Source organism: Gavialis gangeticus, unplaced genomic scaffold (assembly GCF_001723915.1).
Source record: "Gavialis gangeticus isolate Ggan-Ray unplaced genomic scaffold, GavGan_comp1, whole genome shotgun sequence".
In the NCBI taxonomy this organism is placed as follows: Eukaryota; Metazoa; Chordata; order Crocodylia; family Gavialidae; genus Gavialis; species Gavialis gangeticus.
In genome coordinates, this window is record NW_017729015.1 from 2,747,774 (window position 1) to 2,757,180 (window position 9,407).

At 46.6% G+C, this 9,407-nt stretch overlaps 1 long non-coding RNA gene across 1 annotated transcript in view; it reads right to left on the reverse strand.

Annotated features, from left to right (window-relative positions):
- Window positions 1-9,407, reverse strand: part of LOC109293970 — a 21,972-nt gene that overhangs the window by 7,059 nt on the left and 5,506 nt on the right. Inside the window, exon 2 of the long non-coding RNA XR_002096435.1 lies at window positions 3,045-3,048. This is a non-coding gene — a long non-coding RNA (uncharacterized LOC109293970). The remainder of the gene's footprint in view (window positions 1-3,044; window positions 3,049-9,407) is intronic.

Genomic DNA, 9,407 nt, shown 5'->3' on the forward strand with positions numbered 1-9,407 from the left:
GAGGTTTGTGTGTAGAGCTCATGGGAGGGGAAAATTTGCTCAAAGGCCTCAACAAGCAATATGGAGCCAGGGACGTCCTAGATGGGTGGGCAGGAGGCAGGGGGCATGTCTATATGTATACTTATGTGTGCCTAAACTTAATGTACCTTTACTTATGGTGCATTAAAGCGATTTAGGTGTGCATCAACACATGGATGTGCTAACGCACATTAAGGAGCATTAAATTTAGGCATGAATAGCTAAGTCACATTAGTGCATGTGGAGATGCACTAATGTGCATTAATGCAGTGTCTATCCATTGACAATGTTAATGCATATTAGCATGTCTACATGTGCACTAATGTGACTTAGCTATTCACACCTAAATTTGATACCTGCTTTATGAAGGTATCAAATTTAGGCTCACATAGCCTTAATTTACCATTTTAAAGTGCATTAAGGGTACCTTTAATGTACCTTAAAAATCGCAATTTTAGACTAAGCCCACTTCAAGGGATGCACCCAGGAACAGAGAGAGTCACAGAATTGGAGGGTCAGCCTCCTCTGGCTCTAGCAATGCTGGCTGCTCTGGCTCAATGTAATTTCTAGCCTGTTTTTCCCCCAGCCTGGATGATGCAAGAACTTAGCTCCTCCCAACTAGCTTCCCCAGCTACTTCCCAAAGGTGGCTCCTTCAACCTTCCCCAGCAGAGTTCTGGGGAGAAGCTCCTCCAACCTCCCTCTGCAGAAATCAGCTTCACAGCTGGGATGGGGCATGCCACCTGCCTCTTGAAACCAGACACCTGAGGGATCACAGCATGGCTCTGGGAACAGCTCAGCCACCCTGTGTTGCCAGAGTGCCAGACTGTCCACATGCGGCTGCCCGCCAGGCCTCTACTTAGTGCTGAGCTCATTCCAGGTGGTGTTTCTTTTAAACCTGTCATCATGAGACTTATGAGTCAAGTTAAATGTGTTATTGGTGCTGTGTGCCTGGCTTTCCAGGAGCCTGCCTGCCCCGAGGTGGCAAGCTGCTGCTTCTTCCATTGGAGAGGATCCAAATTCACAGCATTACAATTTCATTAAATCACGCCAGCAGCTGGAGGAGAAGGAACAATAATGTGTGTGAAAGAGAAAAAATGGGATTGGCCTGCTCCTTCCTGGAAGGGTCCTTAGGAGGAAGGTGTTGGAGAGGTTTCCCTGAGGAGACTCCCCAGGTCACACTATAGGGTCAAACAAATTTCAGCCTCCTTCTACATACTCCCTGAGCTCCTTATAGATCTCTGTGGTAGCTTCCTACCCCTGTATGCTCTCTCAGGAGTAGGAGCCCTCCCCTATATGTGGAGGAATAAGCAGTGGACTAATTGGGCAGTGGGTAGCTGCATTGCCCAAGGGGTAGCTTGGTGGAGATTGTCCCTTAGAGAAGATGACGGCACCCAGTGATTTGATGAGGATTCACATTTACACATCCCTGAGAGAACACCCTCACCTCCTTTACTGATGCTTCAGTTGACATGAAGCTACAAGTCCTCAGGGTAAGTCTGTTCTTATGTTCCTGCCTAGGGACAGAAGGCAAAGAGCCAGATCCTCAACACAGCACCTTGCATTTCTGAGCCCACAGTTTGTGGTCCTGATTTACTGCCTCACAGTCACACCCGCAGGCCTGTACCACATGCACAATGGAGGCCCAATTTAAGTCCGTCTTTCAGAGCGAGAGAGAATCTGACCATGTTCTTTCCTTCCAGGTCAACCAGTCATGACTCCCAATCCCATGTCTGTCCACATTTCTTCACAGAAGTGCCAAAGGAAGCACGATAAGCCTGATGTTACATACCATCTGAGGTTCTCAGACTGCCATCCTCAGGTCATGTCCTCTCTGGACAAACACAGCTGAAACCACCATCTTCTACAACTCTGGTCAATCCATCTCCGGTGGGCACTCCCCAGGCTGCTGTTTGGCCCATCTCACTGGAGCCATGCATTCCTAAGCTTCCCTTGGTCTAATTAGGTTAGAACAGTGACTCTTTCCTTGCCATCTTTGGCACACAGCCAGAGCACAAGTTCTTTGGATTTTAGCCTGTCACAGAAATTAAACCTTACAGCCCAGCTGCTGTAGGTCTCAGGATCCATTCTGATCAGCCAGACTCCATAGTAATTGATACACACCCATCCCAGAGCTCTAGCTTGGTGGATGCTCTTAGTTTACAATCCACCTTTTTAGGGACATGTGAAAGCATTCAGCAAGCCAAGCTCTGTAGGGCTTCCAAAACAAATCACTCCTTACTGTAGCCAGCACACAGATATACAGATAGATAGCACATAGATCTATATACAATATAGGTGCCCAAGTAAGATCCTATTTCACTGTGTTTAAGTAGCTGAAAATCCATTAATGCATCTACTTTCGTAACACACTAGGAGCATCTACATGAGATGCTTTACTTGAGATTAGAGCAAATTACTGTGCAGCAAGCATCACTGTCTACATGTGCAAATGCTTACTGTGCAGTAATTTGCTCTAAATCACAAGTAAATTTGCTACCTGTAAATACAAGTAGCAAATTTACTCACGATTACTTACTGTGATATATGGCACATGTAGAGAGCCGACTAGAAGCAAACTTGCTCCTAGTCCACTGGTCAGTAAGGGGTGGGAGATTGCTCCTTGCCCCCAGGAGCTGCTTGCTGCCAAGGCATCAGAGCCTGGGTGGGGCAATGTCCCCATGCCATGGCAGCAAGGAGCTCCCAGCCCCTGCTTCCCAATCATGAAGCAGGAGCCGCAGAGAGTGTTCCCAGCTGCAGCTCTGTGATTGCAATTGCAGAGATGGGGCTGGGAACAGGTGGGGAGCCTGTTCCCTGCCCAGCTCCATCATCAGGGAGCTGAGCTGGGAACAGGCTTTCCAGCCCCCAGCCCACGATCACAGAGCAGGGGCTAAGAACTGTCTCAGGCAGGGGGAGATCCCAGTCCTGTGCCCTGATCTAGTGATCAGGGTGCAGGGCTTTGAAAGAGCTGCAGCCAAGGACTCACTGCTAGCTATCCCACTGGTGGGTTGGGACAGGGGTCTGGGACCTGTCTCTCCTCTGCATCTCTTTCCAAGTACTCTGTCCCCAGTCAGAGAGCTAGGACCAGGAGCTCCCTGATGCTAGGGCAGGGGGATGTTGTCCCTGCCCAGGGTCTGGTGGTGAAACCCACCCTGGTAGCAGGCAGCCCCTCTGAGGGTAGGGAGCAACCTCCCAGCCCCTGCCAGGAGATAGCTGTCTCCTGGCCCTATGTTCCTCGCCAGGCTATTCAACAGCCTGGTGATGCCATGTCACCTTCTACTCCCAAGATAAGAACCCAGGCAAAAAGTCTGGTTTTGATGCCACTTTTGGTTTTATTTGTGAAAACTTAACTATTTTTTTTTTTTACAATCAAAAATTCAAAATATGTGACATTTGTTGGGGTTTTTGGGCAACCCAGAAACACCTCCCCCCCAAAAAAAACAAACCTAAGAACAAAAATTAGCTAATTGAATTAAATTTTGCAGGGGAAATAGTTTCACCAGCCAAAATGGTTATATTTTCAGTTGCTGAAAAGCTAAACAGTCTCAGTTATGATGGGGGGTTTTAATATAATAATTGAAAAGGGGTGTAAACAAGCTTTCCAGCCAGTTTTACTGACCACACTCTTGGTGCAACTTCTGAAAAAAAGGTAAACCTTGGATATGCTCGAAGATCCATGGAAGCTTCTCCTATTATCCTTCCCAGCTGCAGTGCATGATGTCTTGCCATTTGTTCACATCATTTACTCCAGTATCAAATGATGGGTCCTGAGGATGGAAGTTCATTTAGCTTTAGTGCTTGCTGCTGCTGGGTGGTGGAGGTTGGGAGCAAGGGGGGCTTCATTTGTCTCTTTTGCTCCATAGTCTAAGGTAAGGTTATTTTGCCAGGCTGCAATGAAACTGAGATGAACAGTTCAGCTTTTGTAGTTAGTCAGTCGGTGTGAAGTAAGACCCAATTGTCATAGAAATACTACAAACTACACATTTAAAAATATGGAAAAGCCAATGTTAACATAGCATTTTGGCTGCACAAGTAGGAGCACACTGAGTAAATATAAAATTCAAGATTTCCATCACCACCGTTGACTCAGCCAACTTGCACTCCTTACATTTTTTGGGATGCACAATTTAGAGCATAACTAGCAATATATCAAGCTACACAGTGACCCAGAAAATGGGAACAGACAATACTGCAATATATAATGTGGCAAAGATAACAGTGCTGTCAGAGCCTTAACTTGTGCAGCTCTTGCAATAGTACAACACATTTCCCTGCATTTCTACAAACGAGAGAGAAAAATTGCTTTCCCTTACTAACAGTAGCCTTGAAATAGCTTTAATTAGGCAGAGTGAAAATGAAAGAGCTGCTGCTGTTGGGCCAGACAGTTTTACGTAATACTGGGTGAAGGGTCTACAACGTGTGAATTGTGTAGCGATGGGCAAAAATAGACAATTTTTAAATCAAAGTTTAGGAGTTTGTGAAATGCACCAAAACCCAGGGGGAAACTCTGAAAATCATTAGGCCTCAAACTTTGTTGTACCACAGAACAATCTTCAGAAGCCAGGTTTGATGGAAGGGTTTTGCAGAGATATCTGCAATGTAGTCATGCAAATTTTCCCAGCAGCTCATGTGCAGTCTTCTCCCTAGTCAGGGAAAATATTAACTTTTGTCATAAAGAGGATGCAGCTGATTAGGAGATGCCAACAATGATGCCCCAGAGCACTCTCTCAGAAGTGATTTTCAAATTGCTTTTCTTGCTCCCAAGTAGACAATGTATACACCCCTTCCCATAAGCAGGGAGCAGGAAGCTGAATTAGAGATAATGCCTTGTCCAGCAGGGCCGGGGAGGCAGGCAGTGCCCTGCCCCTGTCACACCATGACCCTTTGCCACAAGAAATATGCTGGAAAAAGCATCCTTTTCTAAGAAGCGAGTAACCAGGATTTTGGAGAAAGGTGGAAATAGCAGTAGATAATCCCCCTCAAAGCACTGCAGAACAGCCAACAGCCAAAACAGTGCTCAGAACAGTCAACAAATAACAGGGGAGGTCTTTTATTTTAAGGTTACTCTGTGCAATGTCACACAATAATATACACTCCTACGATAAGGAATGTTAATAATACTCTGCCATCTGCCAAGAATAGAGTCCCTATCTACAAACCCCACTCCTCTACTCAAATGGAACAAAGGCAAATATATGAAAATAACAATCCCAGGAGCTCAGGAAGTATTTGAAGTCAGGAAAGACCAAATATTTAGCTTGCAAGGGCTAATGTATCCTGGAATGTATGGAACACTCCAGGAGCAGCCGTCCATTGTCTAGAGGCTAGGTAGGTGGGGAATCCCTCCTACAATAGTCAGTATTCTCCCTAGCATACTCCACCTCTGTCTGCCTGCACCTGGTGTATGAACACTAGAAATGCCCCTGCCTGGTTACAGCCATAGTGTGAATTCCAGGTATTAACGGGGGTACTCCACCTACAGGTAGGTATTAGGACCTTTGGCTCAGGTACTGCACATTCACATGGTAGCAAGCCAAGGTGCTACTGTTTTTACACCCAATAATGGCCTTGCTTGTCATGCAGTGCATCAGAAGAGCTAGTAAGCCCTGTGCACCTAGGTAAACATGATAAGCTCACAGAGCTCCACTGTGTATAAACCAATCTGGGTTGCACAAAGGCAACAGGAAGAGAAGCTGGAACTTTATGCTATATAAAGTAGGCCCGTGCAGAGCGGCTAGAATTTGGTTCGGATTCGGAGGACAGTGATTCAAATCACTCCCGAATCAATTTGGCCAAATCTGATTCAGAGATTTGGCTGCTGCTGGATCTCTGAATAAGCCAGGCCCATCCCCTGCCCGTTCCCCTAGCCCTGGCAATGGCTGCCCTGCCCACCCCAGCTCCTGGCATTTTGGAAAAAAAAAAAAAAAGCTCTTTTGACCCTTTGGTCTTGGCCCCAGCATTCACCAGTCAAGTACCTCAGCAGGGTTTTCACCTTCTGCCTGCACTTATGGGGTGGAGTCCCCCATTCCCGGCTCAGGTGCTCCTAGAAGCATGCTTGGCCCTGCAAGGTCACTCCCCCCAGCAGGCTCAGGCGCCTCCAGAAGCTTACCTGGCCTACCCTGCTCTGATGGCCCACCCGAAGGTGAGGGCTGGGGTTAAGGCACCCCTACTCGCCTTTCACCAGGGTGGTAACTGGCCTGGCCTTTCCTGACATAACAGAATGGGCCTCAGCCAAGAAACTGAGCTCCAGAGCTGGAGCTGCACATCGCAGAATCCAGGGATGACTTCAGAGAGATGAGGTGGTTCATAACCATACATGAAGACCTAGTGAATGGGCCGTAGCCAGTTTGGCTTTGCTTTTTCATGGGGGTGAAGAGAAAATGTAGTCTCTCAGCTTGTAACTAAGAGACTGTGGTGCCTCTAGTGAACTCCCAACTAAGGAGACAGGGCACTTGAGTATCAGCAGCCTCCTGGAAGTCAGAGTGGGCAAGATGTTCATGGATATGCCCTGTGCAACATTCTCCCTTCTAGAAAGATCCTGCTTATGGGCTTGTTACAGCAGTTGTGTAATGCCACTGAATTTGTACCGCTTTCACTTGCGTTAAGCAGGGAGGTCAGAGTGCAGAAGTCCTATGCCATGCTATTATTTACATCGCAATTATTTGCATAAGACTGGAATGAAATTTTCCAAAACTGAGCTTGTGTTCATTTCAGTGCAGCTATTGTCAGTGAGGTTGACTGGTTCTGTTTGGTATGAGTTAAGTGCTGGCATAACAGCCTTAGCATCTGAAATCCTCAGTTTAGCTGCAGCACAGGAGGAGGCACTGCCAGTATTCCCCCACTCATGTCCCAATAGGGTCAGGGCTGCCAACATCTGAACAAAATGTCCAAGCACAAGTCTTTAAATATGCTGGCAGTCTGATTTCAATGAGCAGTGGCTGGCATATGTGGTTCCAACATTTGGCCTGTGGTTAAAACACCAGATTGGCAATCTGGATTCAGCTCCTGGCTCTCTTATAGACTCTTTGGATGACCTTGTTCAAGGTGCTGTGTCTCTGTGTCATAGTTCTCTCTCTGAAATGGGGGTAAAAATACTTCCTTTCTCTGTAGTGTCTACTTAGATGACAAGAACTACCTCTTCTCTGTGTGTCCAGCACCTCACATGAGGGGGAATTGAAGGGCTACTGTAATGCAAATAATATAATTAGACTTGGCAGAATTTGATTTTTTTTTTTTTTTTTTAAACAAATTATTTCGCAGCTAGGGCTCTTCCCAGCCCACCTGCAGTGGCTACTGTGTGTGTGTGTGCGCGCACACACACGTGGCACCTCCTGTCCCCCATTTCCTTACCCCCCATCCTGGATTTTTTTCTCCCTTACATTCCCTTTCTATACATTTTGATGATTACCGATGGAAGTATTTTTCCTTCCATCTGAGTGTGCAGTGAAATCTGTTTATTGATGTCTACCAATAAAAATTGAATCCTGCCAAGCCTAAATATAAAACATCTGTGTCACAACTGCGATCTCAGGAAATCAAAACTATGCATGAATATCTCCTCTGTTACTAACCCCAATCCACAGATGCCCATAGTCTCTGCTCCACCTATTTTCTCATGAAGTCACATCACTACGAAACAATGTGAATCGTGATAACAGAAGATAAATGTGTGTGCGTGGGGGCATGTGAGAAAGGTGCAGCAGAATGATAAAAATAAACATGGAACCAGGGATGAGACACTTGAATGGTTTTAGAGGTTGGGGGCAGTTAGGACAAACATTTTGATGTTTGCTTCAGCTAAGCTCTGCATTAGCTGCGTGTTGATCCTGAAGTTGAGAAAAAAAAAAAATGGTGTCTGGATACCAATCCCATGGAAACAAGGGGTGACATCTAGGCACCAATTTGATAGGAGGAAACTACTGAACCTGCACCTCAACTCAGAGATGCAGGGCTATAAGAAATATGGGTGAATTGCTGGACTGAATCACACAACAGGTCCATCTATTCTAATCTCTGGTGCCAAACAGGGGCCAACAGCAGATGCTCCAAAACAAAGTTCAGGAAGCTTGTCCTGGATGATTATGCTACAATATGCCTGTGGGTCCTCCAAGCCTTGCCCTGGCTTATGAATATATTTTTATAAAGAAAAGGCAAAAAAACTCCCCGTAGTAAGTGGAATAGATTTTGCCTGCTTTGCAAAAGTTCACCCATTGTTCGGAGCAAACTCCCCCATCCAATATAAACAATGACTCTTAAAAACATTCTCGTCTAAAACAATTGCCATGACTTTTGATGTTTTAATGGTCCTTGCTCTCCCCTACTGTTTGATCATTATGTTTTACAATATTTTTCCCCTTCCTAGGCAACCCTGTTCCTGCTGCCCCTGCTCTGGAATTCATGGCCTCATCATCCTCACTCCTGTATTCAATGACTTACAATGGAAAGAATTTCATGGGCTTTTATTTTGACTTAGTATTACTTCCCCCGCTTGCCTGTTTACATAGGTGCCTTTTCTTCACTAACACAACAGCTCCCCATGGAGGGTTACTGTCAGAGTTCACAGCTCACACCACAGCCACACTAAAAGAGCTCAACCCTAGTAGAGGTTACAGCCTCCCAATTAAGTGGAACATCCCTTTCCTTTCTAGGATTCCCCTTCAGAGTTCTCTGGTAGGTCACTTCTCCTCATTTGTGAATGACTGACTATGCAGCCACCTTTTTATTCATTATTATATTAGTAGTGCCTTCAGGCACTCACTGGGTCAGAGCTCCATTGTGCTAGGCACTGTCAACCCAGAAGGAGACAGCCCTGCACAAACGGCTTGCCAATAGACAAGGCAGATGGGAAAAGCTCAGCACAGAGCAGGGAAGAGACTTACTTCTGGTTGCAATTCAGGTTCTGCTGCTTTCCTAAGACATAGGCCAGCAACTTTTGAGTTTGACATACAGCCTGTGCAATACATAGGGTTGCAACACACAATTCTGCTTTAAGCTATCTGTCACAGGGCGGGGACCCAGGAGTGGCCGTGATCTCTCCTGGTGCCCCTGCTGTCCCAAGTTGCCCGTCATGCCCCCTCTTTCTCGCCCGCCACGTCTTTGATGGTTCTATAATTTATAAGGGAGGCTGCCTTCTGTTCCCTTGGCACCATCCCCAGGCATACTCCCGCCTGTACCCCGTCTACAGATAATAATGGGCACTCCCTTCCCCACGGCTAAGCGTGGCTCCTACCACCCCTAATACCACGCCCCAAGCCTCTCAGATATTCCGGACATTGTTGAGTCTGTTCCTAAGGCCCACACCCTCACGGACGCTCTCCTGGCCTGTCTTCGCCTAGTGGCCCCACCGGGCCCTTCTCTACGCTCTTGCCCTCTCCTGGGCTTCCTTCTATGC